We start from the raw sequence: 13208 nt of genomic DNA, 5'->3' as shown, positions 1-13208 counted from the left end.
ATAGTAGGTCAAACCCCCAAAAAAATCTTCAAATATATTAATAGTAAAAAGGTCAGGTCTGAGCATGTAGGCCCTTTACAAAATAATCTAGAGTGGGTGAGTGGGGACAAAGAAAGGGGAAAGGATTTTTTCCCCCTGCTGAAGCAAATTGGATCATGTTTTGCTGGGTTTTTTTTTTTTTGCCTTCCTCTGGATCAACTGTGGGTATTATGGGATTGTATGATTTTTTTTATTTTTTATTGGTAGAACTGGATGGACTTGTGTCTTTTTATTACCCGACTAACTATGTAATTATGCATTAAAGCACATCACAGTGTTGTCAGTTTTCTGGCTATGCTGGGAGAACAGCCTTCAGACTTGTGCTGACATACCCTGCCCTGTACAGCCATTCACTAGGAAGATCAGTGTACTGCTGTTTTTCCACCCCCAACTCTCAAAGCCCCTTATGCAAGCTGAGAACAGAGGTGATCACTTATAAAAACATTTTTTTAGAGAAGGTATGCAAAATGTTTCATATATATATATATATATATATATATATATATATATATATATATGTGTGTGTTTTGCCTTTCAATTCTATTTTAAACTGATTTGGGTTATTTTACAAGGTGAGGGCTCACATATAAAGTACTTCAATCTACCTCTATAGTAACTCTTTTTCTTCATCTTTTTCATTTCAGGTTTTTCTTCATCTTTTTAATTTCAGGTAAATAATTATATTAAAGCAGAAGCAACATGCCATCATTGAATTCTTGACAAAGGAGAGATGAAGTCTGTATGACATCCATAGAAGGCTGCCCAATGTTTACAGAGACTAAACCATTTAAACTTCTTCATCCATCTATGTACTTTGATCTTGTCAATGGTGTCATCTCTATATTCCTCCATGTCGGACAGCCTGCACCCCTCCTTCATCAAGAACTCAATGATGGCACATTGCTTCTGCTCAAAGTCTATTATTTGCCTGCACTAAAAAAGAAGAAAAGGAGTTACTATAGGGAAAGAGTTGCTCTACCAACGTGTAACATTTGAACTACTGTATCTATATTAATAAAAGATGTATGCCCGCTACTACATTTCTTTCAGTACATCCTTTGTATATTTGAAAGCTGTTTTACCTACCAAAGGATTTGTATTTCTGTCCATCCAGTCCTGAAATTTTCTTTGCCTTGATTAATGACACTGATGACCTACCATTTCTCTGCTGCAGTTTAACAAAACAGCTAGGTCACCCCCCTGTCCGCAGCTTGTGATTTTACAGTTAAGGAGAACCAACAAACTGATGAGGTCATCTCTCTGCTCTGTCTTTCAGCATGTACCTTGTTAACACACGTGAAAGCAAGACACATGATTGGATCCTAGTGTTGCCCCTGCCTCACTTAGTCCTTACATGGGATTACAAGAGACTGGAATCACATCAAATTCAGGTATTTACACAGTTTTTTTTTTTTTTTAAGTATATTTATCGATACTTTAATACATGCATACCTGCATTCATTGGTGTTTTTCTAAAGAGGGCCTGAAGTTTGGAAGTAGTTACTAAAAAGTCAAGCAGAGAGCAAAGGGCTAGTCGTCAGTATTGCCCATGGGCTCTCTACAGCTGATATTTTCCTTTTTACTGGCTTACAATGCCTTGATCTGTTCGATGCCTCTGTATGGAGTTGGCCATCTTGGTAAAGGCAGGGCTTTGCTTCCTCATGTAAGAGCTGTCCTACTGATGACTAGTGATCCGATAAGTGGTAATAGGAAAGAACAGAAATCTGCAGGAGAGGAAATACATAGAATGAATCAAGCACAATCAGGGAGATCTTTGCACTGCATTTCCTCAAGCACAGCTTTCTCTCCAGCAAGGAGAACAATGAGCAGCACAGCAGTGACATCACCAAATATCTCTCCAAATCTGGTAAGACACAGCAATCAGAGATAGCAATTCCATTTAAGGCAAAAACATCTTCTCTTTGTGAGTTTGGTTCTACTTTAACATCTGCTTGGATTATAGCTTTAAATGATATTGGATTTTAGAGACGAAGAGATTTTACTGACAGGAATACAACACCCAGCAGCCTTCTTAAAGAGGTTGTAAACCGAAATTTTTATTTTTTTTTCACCCTGAAAGAGAAAGACATAATGAGCTAGTATGCATCTCATACTAGCTCATTATGAAATACTTACCTTAGAACGAGCCCCCGCCGTGCCGCCTGCTTACCTCTATGACGGGCGACATGTCCAGTCGCCCGTCTTCCAGGATCGCGGCATCCGGCCATCTGATTGGCCGGAGCCGCGGTGACGTCACTCCCGCGCACGCGCGCGGGAGCCGACGGTCACGGCACGGGACTCTGAAGGAACGGCACGAGCGGCCGTTCCTTCAGAGCGCATGCGCCAGTGACGTCACTGGCTGCATGTAAGGTAAATATCTCCTAAACGGTACATGTTTAGGAGATATTTACAGTACCTATAGGTAAGCCTTATCATATGCTTACCTATAGGTACAACTTGCAGAGGAGGGTTTACTTCCTCTTTAAATACTAAGGGCAGGACAGACAGTTGAGGCTTCTAGTCATTCAGTCTTTGCAGATTTAAGGTCCTGATGCCGCGGACCTGCTGACACAGTGTAGGGAGATTGCAAATTTCATTTTAATGGCACTTAAAAACGCAGTCTTGTTCTTCTGCGACTGTTACACGATAAATCGCGCTGCAATCGTGGTAAGCAGCATTGTGTGAAGCTTGTTGCCCAAAAAAAGGTTCTGAAGCTTTTTTCAAGCGACAAGCTGTGCGTGATGTGGTCTGCTGTGAATTGTGCAGCAATCGCAGCAAAACTGCACTACGTTTTTACGTGCTATTAATATGAATGGCATCTGAAATTTGCTTTGTGTGATTTGTCATTTTAGCAGAGCGTTTTGAAATCGCAGGCAGAATCATGGTGATTTTGCTCGATATTCAAAATGCCCAGGTGTGAATGCAGCCTAAGTGATTAAATCAGCTGCTGAAAGAGCTTAAGAACTGAGGGTTTAACGACTTCCCATCATTAGACTACATATAAAAAGCCTAAGGTTAGACTGGTTATACCGGGATCATAACTGCATCTACAGTCATGATCCCAGTGTTGTTTTTTTAGCCCCAGCAATTCTCTTCCCAGTAAAAGTCAGGGCTTTTTTTCAGCTGGAACGTGGTGGAACTCAGTTCCACCACCTTTGGCTCAGGCCCTCTGCTTCTTGCTCACCACTATCACTTGTAAACACAGAGGTCCGGCTTCCTGTGTTTTCCAAGTGCAGTATGGAGACAAAGGAGATGCCAGTACCTGGGGTGCAATGCGAATGCTGACACCCCCACTGGATGATCTCCCTGCAAGTGAGAGAGGCGAAGCCATCTATAGTGTGAGGGGAGGTACTAGAGAAAAAGAGGGGTAAAAGTGAGATGTGGATGGGGGATGCAGAGCTAAGCAGCTGTGGAAAAAGACTGAACTCTGCACTCTTTGTGTACCCCTGTACCCTGCACTGTATACGTAGCACACTCCCAAACTCTGCACATAGCACTCCCCTAAACTCTGCACTCTGTGTGTAACCCCACGGAACTCTGCACTCTGTACATAATGCACCCCTGGTATTTGATGCCCCTTTAACCACTTCAATACAGGGCACTTTCACCCGCTTCCTGCCCAGGCCAATTTTCAGCTTTTAGCGCTGTTGCATTTTGAATGACAATTGCGCGGTCATGCAACACTGTACCTAAACCAAATTTATGTAATTTTCCCCCCACAAATAGAGCTTTCTTTTGGTGGTATTTGATCACCTCAAGATTTTTTCTTTTTTGCTAAACAAATAAAAAAAGACTCAAAAGTTTGAAAAAAAAAAGTTTTTTGTTTATTTTATACAATTTTGTAAATAAATATGTTTTTTCCTGCACTGATGAGCAATGATGAGGCTGCACTGACAGGCACTGATGAGGGGGCACTGATGGGGTGGCACTTGTAGGCGGCACTGATAGGCGGCACTGATAGGTAGCACTGATATGCAGCATTGGTGGGCACTGATAGGCGGCACTGATAGGCGGCATTGATGGGCACTGATAGGCGGCACTGATTGGCACTGATGGGCGGCACTGATGGGCACTGATAAGCGGCACTGGTGGGCAATAATGGGCACTAGTGGGCGGCACTGATAGAAGGCAAATATGGGCACTGGTGCACAGCACTGATGGGGAGGGCACTGGCGGGCGGCACTGATGGGGAGGGCAATGGGGGGCTCCCTGAGCCCTGATGGCCATCCCTGGTGGCCATAGTGGGCATCCCTGGGGTCATGGGTGGGCATCCTTGGGGTCATGGGTGGGCATCCCTGGTGGTTCTAGTGGCACCCCCCCCCCCCTGAGGGTCTGCACTGGTAATCAATGACCTGATTACCAGTGCCGATCCCCACCCCCCCCCCTGTCAGAGGAGTTGCCGATCGGCGCTCCTTTACTCGTGCCTTTCAGGCACGTACTGAGGAAAGCCGATCAACGGCTCTTCCTGTTTACTATGTGACCAGCCGTGATTGGACACGGCTGGTCTTATGGTAAAGAGCCTAGGTCAGTAGGCTCTTTACCGAGATCGGAGATGCAGGGAGTCAGTGTGACACCTTGCATCACCGATTGCAGCTCTGCGTATCCTGCCGCCGTCATATGACATCCGGTCAGGATAATGCATCCACATTCCCGCCGTCATTCTGCTATAGGGTGGGCGGGATGTGGTTAAGACCCTACCACTGTTAGTGAAATTTTGATTCGTTTGGGTAGGGGGTTGGGGGGGGGGGGGGTCGTGGTTGAGTTCCTGCGCCATTTTTCTGATAAAAAAAAGCCCTAGTAAAAGTAATCCAAGTGGCTGTACAGTGCTGGATTACTTTTACAAGGGCAGAGGTAGGGGCAATACCACTGCCTTTACTGTGCTCTCCTGTCTGATTGAGGATCCTGGTAAGGATGCGACGGGCGGCATCCGAGTGAGAGAAACCAATGTTGTTTATCCCATTGGGTAACATCAGAAACTGGAAGTGAAGAGGATTTTGTCGCTTCCGGTTTCAGTCTCATGTAAACAAGCCTTTACCAGCTTGTAAAAGCATCAGATCAAACAGATCTCGGTTTAATCTGATGCTTTGGACCCCAGATCTCTCCATAATGAGGACCTGTCACAGCCCATGCTATAACAATGGATGTTGTTCATTCCTTGTGATAGCAATAAAGTTGATGAAAAAAAAAAAAAAAGAAAGAAAAATGAAAGGTACAATGTTAAAATAAAATTTTATTCATAAAAATGTAATAAAATAAATTCTAAAATAGAAAAAAAAAGTAAAACGCACAAAGGTGAATGAGTGCTTCTGTCCCGCACACATATGAAAATAGCTTATATGTGAGGTATCTCCGTAAACGTCAGAGCGAGAACAATAATTCTAGCCCCAGACTTCCTGTGAAACTGTAAACCAGTAACCTGTAGAGCCCTTTAAAGCATCGCCTATGGAGATTTTTAGGTACCATAATTTGTTGCCATTCCAAGGGTGTACGCAATTTTAAAGCATGACAGGTTTGGTATCTATTTACTCGGCATAACATCATCTTTGATATTTTACCAAATACGGGGCATCATTTTGTGTTTTTGTGCAATAAAGCTCATGAAACTGCAATTTTTCATAAAATTGTGTTAGAAAAACTGCTCTGCAAATATCGTGTGACATAAAAAATTGCAACACCCACCATTTTATTCTCTAGGGCCTCTGTTTAAAAAAAAATATACGTTTGGGGGTTCTAAGTAGTTTTCTAGCAAATAAATGCTGATTTTTATGTGTAGGGGAGGATTGTCAGAATTGGCCCAGACTAGAAGTGGTTAATAGCACTTTAAAGCTAACCTTTCTTCAGTTTAATAGGTCTGCACAAATACACTCTCAACATCACATTATATAGCACAAGAATGGACCAAAAACAGACACCAGTGCAGCACACCACAATGCATGGTGGTGCCTTACAGTCAGGGCCAGTGGAGGCTGGTGCTCCATGGGCCGGGGGGGGGAGGGAAGCAGCAGACGTACCGCACCATACACCCCCCCCCTAGACCACACCAGGCCGCACACCATACCCTCCCCCCCACCTGGACCACAACAGGACAGGACCACGGCAGGGGGAAGGACAGGACCACGGCAGGGGGAAGGACAGGACCACGGCAGGGGGCAAGACAGGGCCCGGCTCACTCACCCTGCCTGGACATCTGCAGCAGCAGGCAACGGCGGCAGCTTCGGCTTCTTCCCCCTGTCTTCTGTGTCTCCTTCCTCCTCCTCCTCCATGCCCAATGGCATGGCTTCTCCTTTCGGCCAATCATGAAACGGGTCTCAGAACCCCCTTCCTGATTGGCCAGGAGGAGGATCCGTGTGACAATAGCGAAATTTCATTCGCTATTGCCACACAACTGGGTGGGCTCAGGGTGCAGTGCTTTGCGCCCCGAGCCCACCCTTTTTTTTAGCCTATTAGAGCCTCTGGCTCTAATCACATGGTGAAAAAAAAAAGCCCCATTGAACTCCATGCGTCCGGCACCCCGCATGTAGATTAGGGGGCCGGACGCATGGATGGGGGGGCAGTGCCCCTTTCGCCCCCAATGCACCAGCCACCAGGGCCCTGGCAAAGGGTGGCAGGAGGGGCAGCCATCCTGGGCGCATTGGTTTATTTCAGGGATGGGGGCACCCTGACTGTAATCCTAAGGGAAGGGGGGGCGCAGTTCAGTATCTTGCCCTGGGCGCTGAATGACCTTGTCCCGGCACTGCAATGCATGTGTAACAGGGCTGAGTTGCCCTAATGTATTGGGGTGCCATTCAAAATGAATCCCACCGCAAAGCACTAACATAGGTGCCGCAATTCAACAAAGGCGTAAAAGTGTGTTTTGGCCCTATAGATAACCTGGCATTGAAGGGGTTTCTTTCTGCTTCATGATCATGAGACAAGTTCCTTTAAGTGGCTTCCAAAGTTCCACTATGTAGCAGCAGATCTCAGCACAATCCTTTTTCTTTGAACCTTTCTTGCCATCTTTCCAGCACTCCGCAGTATGTGGAACATGCAGCTTTGCTATTAAAGTAGATTGTAAATTTTTTTTTTTCATAAATCTTATCTAGTTGCCATGGTAGTTTTATTTCACCTATCTTTTAAGCACAGCAAAAATGTACAATTACAAATTTGCCGTTTTGGAGCATGAATAAAAAGTTCCGGAGAGGTAAAGTGATGGAATTACCTATCTTTTCTTCCTGTAAAAGAAATAATGTGATGAATAAGTAGGAGCACAATGGGGGTAATTAAATCACAGTTGCAGAATTGTCCTTCTAATTTACCTGCCATTAACAAGCAGTTGCTGAAAAAGAGGTGACGAGTAATATCCGAGAGCGCGGTTATCCAGCCAGTATTAGTCTTTCCAGGATATGTCTACCGAAATCTCAACTGATTTGTTGTTATGGGTTACAGCATTTTGTATGTAGCACTGCCCCCTAGGGAGCTGCTGAGTGTGGATTCCCCTGGGTTACCCATAGTAACAGTCCATAAAACTTATCACTTTAAGACTTGGCTCAGACAATGAACAGTCCGGGGGATTCGGTTTTTGTGTTTTATTTTAGAACTTGGATGGGAGAAGGGATGAGTGGGATACTCCAACTTGAACTATGCACAAATTCTGAGGACACTAACTGTAATGAGTGCGGCAAGGCTGCTGCTTCACCTTGCCACTGAACTGAAGTGGAAAATAGGTTCCTGACTGGATTTCTCTTCAGGGTCCTGACTTGGCACCTCCTTTCTTACTTCCCGTGCATGCTAGCCCCTTGTCCACTGACTCTCCACTGGAGTGGTCTCCCTCCTGGTCAGACCTCTGGCAACCTTCCTGGTACTCACGGACACTGTTTTTTCTTGGGTTGCTCTGCCTTCAGCTCCACTTGTCAGTATCCTGGACATCTTGGCTCAGCATCACACTCTGGATCCACTAGGCCGACTGCCTGTGTCCACCTTCCTTGCTGACAGGAGGAGAGACGAATGTCACCCTCCTCCTTGGACCTGGCTTCCCGCTCAAAGACGCTCTGTCACATGTGCCCCTGTCTTTTATAGCCTATCCCAGGATGCACCACTCTTGTGCCCTCCCACTGGGACAGCCACAAAAGCCTGTGTGTCACTGGCTGGGTTTCCTCCACTGTCCAACAGGCTCCCCTATTGGATACAGTGGGGACACTCCCTCAGACCAAGTGAATCACACATGGAGCCATGCAACAGGCAAAACTACTGATCAGGCTCCCCTGATAAGCAGATGGAGCAAAACAATGCATTTGCCTAGCACCTACCTTGGAGGGTGCTACATGTACATCACCACATTCTTACATTATGGTTGTTTTGCATAAAAATGTATGAGCAGCAGCCCATTACAGGTACACTCCTTTAAAATCTAATATTATGGCCAGCTGTTGAAATCTTGTTGTGTGTTACGGATCCACCTGTAGGGCCAAGTTGAGTTTTGAAAAGGTTTCTGCCCGCCTGGCAATTCTTTCATTTGTGTCTAAGGGCTCATTTACTCTAGCGGTATTCCCTTGATCCACAAACTTGAGTGCCGTAACCATGTGTATTACACAAAGTTACAATGCACTTGATGGGTTGAGATTGGGGGGCTCTACATCCACAAAAAAGCAATGGGGTATTGTTCCTGTTGCGACCACAAAGCACAGCATCACGGCCACTGCATTTGTACACTTCCAGTCTCTCCCTGTGCAACTAAAGAGGGTAGCGATTGGAAGGTAGTAAAAGCATGGCTTAACCACAGGGATATACTGATCCCCAACCTCACATGTGAGCGATCTCTCAAAGGAATTGTGGGCTGACAGTCTCTTCCATGGGTTATAGACAGCAATAAAAACTTCAGAGGGGTTCTAAAGCCTGCCAAACACAGTTCAGTTATCAATTGATTCCCCCATCCACAGCATGGCAATGTATTCAGGCACCCGAGGCATCTGAATACCCAAACAGTGACTGCATATGATAGGATCGACTTTTGTTAAGCCAGATCGTGCCAACAGGGCCAACCGTGGCCCAAATGTCAGCTGATTCCACAGGAATTGGCAAAAAATCCAAGCCTTCTATGGGGGTCTAAACAATCCCCACTCTGTCTGAAATTAAACTGTGGTCCAGTGCAAGTGCCTCTGGGTTGCTCAGTCACTATCTTGTTTAATATGACTTTGTTGTCTTTTCACAAATGCAAAGATTGTCTCTTGCAAGAGAAGACCCTTATTACTTCCAAGGGGTGGCAAACTCCTTCCCATTGTTTTCAAGCAGTACAGTTACTATGAAAGTCTTACCAAATCCATAATTCTGGGAGTGTCAAATGACTGCATCCCCTGCCACACTCAATGGTTCCTCCCACCAGTGCTTACATCACTACTGGACTCTACCGGGTGGTGAGACGTAGGGCCAAGTTGGACGAAACACAGCATGTGGTGGCGGATGTAGGCATTTAGCATTCTTGGAGTTGTTGAATGCTGAAGATGTCAGAGACTTGGAGCTGGTTAGGCTATGAAGGGAAAAAGTTTCAGGGACTGGTTACCAGAGGTGGGGGACTCGAGTCACATGACTTGACTTAAGTCAGACTTAAGTCACCAGTTTGAGGACTTGAGACTTGCTTGGCTAAAATTAATAAAAGACTCGACTTGACTTTGACTTGGTATTCATGACTTGAGACTTGACTTTGACTTGAGACCTATGACTCGAAATGACTTTACTTTTTTAAGTTATTAAATATTTGCATTTTCTCAAGATGTGTTAAAGCAAAATTAATGTCTGTTATGTTTCTGACACCACAGTCACTTAAAACACCTCAGTGTGTTCTGATTTTTAGGATACTGGCTGTTTAACAATGGAAATACTTAACATGTTTTTAGTGACTGTGGTGTTGAAACATGACCGGAAGAAGGATTTTGAGCTGTTTGGTCATTCAAAGTGTTTCTTTAATATGCCAAGAAAAGAGCACTAAGCAGTTTTGTTAATGTTGAAACTAAAACAAAACCTTTCCTGACCACTGACTTTTAACTGATTTAAAGGTGAAAATTGGGGTAGATCAGTATTTTGACTTGATTTGTGACTTGACCAAAATAAATGACTTGACTTGACTTGCTTGCCTTTCGTCACAGTAACTTGGGACTTGCTTGAGACTTGAAGGTTAAGACTTGAGACTTGCTTGTGACTTGCACATGTGTGACTTACTCCCATCTCTGCTGGTTACGCAGAATAGAATAATCCTTATTTATCATTCCTTAGGCAAAACCAGCAGTTAAACCTTGCAACGTGAGGGAACCCATTGCAGGAGTAACATTTTTATTTCCTTGGAGTTCTCCTTTAGTTTCTATTTGCTGAAGCACATAGTTAAGACCTTCTCTGCTAGCAGTGCTGGAGAGCCAGACCTCTGCTCAACACAGTGTAGAAGTCTGGGTCTTCATCAGTCTGCCACCCCTCCTCTGCACACTGCCCCAATCATCAGAGCTGCTCTGAGAGCACTAGTGCTGCTAAATGGAGACACATGGATAGGTGGGCAGGGGCCTGTTGAACCACTGGAGATCCAGATGGCTGCACTCTGTGTTGAGCAGATTTCCAACTCTCCAGCATGCTGCTAGCACATAATGGGGTTGACTTTACTAAAATTGGTGCATGCAAAATCTGGTGTAGCTGTGCATGATAGCCAATCAGTTTCCAACTTCAGCTTGTTCAATTAAGTTTTGGAAAAAAAATCTGGAAGCTGATTGGTTCCTGTGCAGAGCTGCACCAAATTTTGCACTCTCTTGTTTTAGTAAGTCAAACCCAGTGTGTTTTAAAGCCCATCTCTTGGGAAAGTAAAAATCCTCCCTTGCAGTGGAATGAATTCCTTGTTTAGGTCTAGGGGGCTGGGAACAGCAGTTTACTTGGGCAGCCCATTGATAATTTGATTTATTTTCTTACACCACGGATGGAAGGAAAAAAATAGCTTGATTCTCCCATGAACACAGTCAGGCCCGGTGCTTCCACTAGGCAAACTAGGCAGCCGCCTAGGGCACATTGCAACCTAGGGGCGCAGCCATGAGTCGGCACTCTCTGTCCATCATGAATGATCCTTGTGAAATGAGGGGAGGGGGCGGCAGTGGGGGAGGAAGCATGGACAGAGGAAGATGCCAGGTGTCTGGGGCAGTGGCTGAACTACCAGGCTCTGGCTTTCCACCACTGTTGGGGGGGGGGGGCAAGAGGCAGGAAGGGAGCCCACAGGAGTGCTGCCTGCATGATGATCCTCTGCTCTGGTGGGCAGCCGTTCATTTCCCTGGGTCGGTATTAAGCAGGGAGCGGAGAAAGGCTGAACCTGACCCCAAGCTTGGCACTGGAGGGCGGCACCTTTACTGGAGCAGAAACGACAAGGCACCGGAATGGTCTGAGGAGGTTGTGGATTAGGGGCGTGCGGAGCTCTCTGACTGCTGCTTCTCCCTTCACCAGGAGCCTGTGGTGAGCACTGTGGTCCAGGAGAGGAGCATCCTAGGAGAAGGAATCAGCAGGATCACGGTGAAGGAGGGCAGAGTGCGGGCCACTCTCTTCATACCGCCCAGTGAGTGTCCCCAGAACAGGGGATCAGGGTCCCTGGGTGTGACATGGAGGTTCCCTGGTGTGAAAGGGAATCAGGGTCACCAGGTGTGCCATGGGGAAAAGGGGTCACCGGGTGTAACAGGGTTTCGGGGTCACCAGGTGTGCCATGAGGAATTGGGGTCCCTGGGGGATTGAGGTCCCCAGGTGTGACATGAAGGAACATCAGGGTCTCCAGGTGTGACATGGAGGAACATCAGGTGCCCCTGGTGTGACATGGAGGATCATCGGGGTTCCTTGGTGTGGCATAGAGGGACATTAGGGTCCCCAGGTGTGACATGGAGGAATATGGGGGTCACTGGGTATGACAGCATAACATAGAGGAGCCATCAGATCATGGTCACTGGGTATGACATAGAGGAGTTTTTAACCCCTTCCCTTTTAAATTTTATTTTTTGGGGGGGCGGGGGGGGGGCGCAATAGCTTGTCTTGCCTAGGGCGTAAAATAGTCTAGCACCAGCCCTGAACACAGTCAGTATTGATAGGGGAAAGCCTCTGGCAGCACCTTCCCAACTGGCAGAACTCAGTGATTACTGCTAGGGGCTATAGCCACTGGCAGTAATCACATAGTTGTAGCCAAGTTGATCGATAAATCGGCCTGCCTATACATAGATCGAAATTCGTCTGGTCACTGCTGAACCAGACACATTTTGATCCATGTATGGCCGGCTTTACCGGATCTTCTGCTCCCCTGGCTCTCCTCTACTCCCTTATGCTCTGGTAGTGAACTGTCCCTTGGGGTCCTCACATCCATTGCAAGGCTCCGAACTCTGAATTATATTTGATGACACCAGAGGAGATGCGGAGACCTGTCTTACAGCCTGGAGGGAGCTTGCAGAAGCGGAAGATCGGGTAAGCAAAACTGTTTTGTAGCCCCTCCAGACCTAAAGAAGCTGTTAACGCTTGCAGTGCAGGGGTGGCTTCACTCCAAGAGAGGATTTTTACTTTTCCTGGATTTCATAGTTCACAGTAATAAAATCGGAAGGTTCAGTTGATCTTCAAAAAAAAAATGGTTTTGATTTAACAGCATTGAGTCCAGAGTTAAATGTAAAAGCCTACATACATATAGATTACATGGTCATTTACCTCTGATACCAGAGATTCCTGGCTTCTCCACAAATACTATGTACATGTTTAAATCAACGGGTTCGAAAATCCCAACGTCAGTTTTCTATTAACGTTATACATATAATCAGTGAGTCACAGTCTGGCAAAGGCAATGGGTTGTGTGTATTTTCTGTTCTGCTCATCAGTTCCCATAAACCGCATTGTGCTCGGGGTATAAATTTCACACCGGCTTGCATTTCTAAATATAAAAAATACTATTTTCATGCTACTTTTCCCAAACAAAGGATGAAAACGAGTGTGGTTAGGCAGAGAGGGTGAGACTTCGAACTGAATCCAGTAAAAGGTTTTATTGAACTTTCACACTATAAAACAAAAAAAAAAGGTAAGGTTCAGTATTTTATCAACTCCTCCGAAAAAGAAATATAGAAAAATATTCTAGTTCAGCATTTCATTTTTTTTATTCCTTCCCTAATAGCCACCTCTGGGGAGCAATTTAAATTTATCACGGCAGAACT

At 45.6% G+C, this 13208-nt stretch overlaps 1 protein-coding gene across 4 annotated transcripts in view; it reads left to right on the top strand.

The window, feature by feature from the left end:
* Nucleotides 1-13208, top strand: part of FAT3 (FAT atypical cadherin 3) — a 1063130-nt gene that overhangs the window by 130397 nt on the left and 919525 nt on the right. For all 4 annotated transcript variants that reach the window (XM_082246652.1, XM_082246650.1, XM_082246651.1 and 1 more), the window contains exon 2: nucleotides 1316-1430. The gene's annotated coding sequence lies outside the window, so the exon portion shown is untranslated. The remainder of the gene's footprint in view (nucleotides 1-1315; nucleotides 1431-13208) is intronic.

This window comes from Pelophylax lessonae (assembly GCF_965119305.1).
Source record: "Pelophylax lessonae genome assembly, chromosome: 2".
Taxonomy (NCBI): Eukaryota; Metazoa; Chordata; class Amphibia; order Anura; family Ranidae; genus Pelophylax; species Pelophylax lessonae.
Note: the sequence above shows the minus strand (reverse complement) of the source record. Positions and strands in the feature narration are given on the sequence as shown.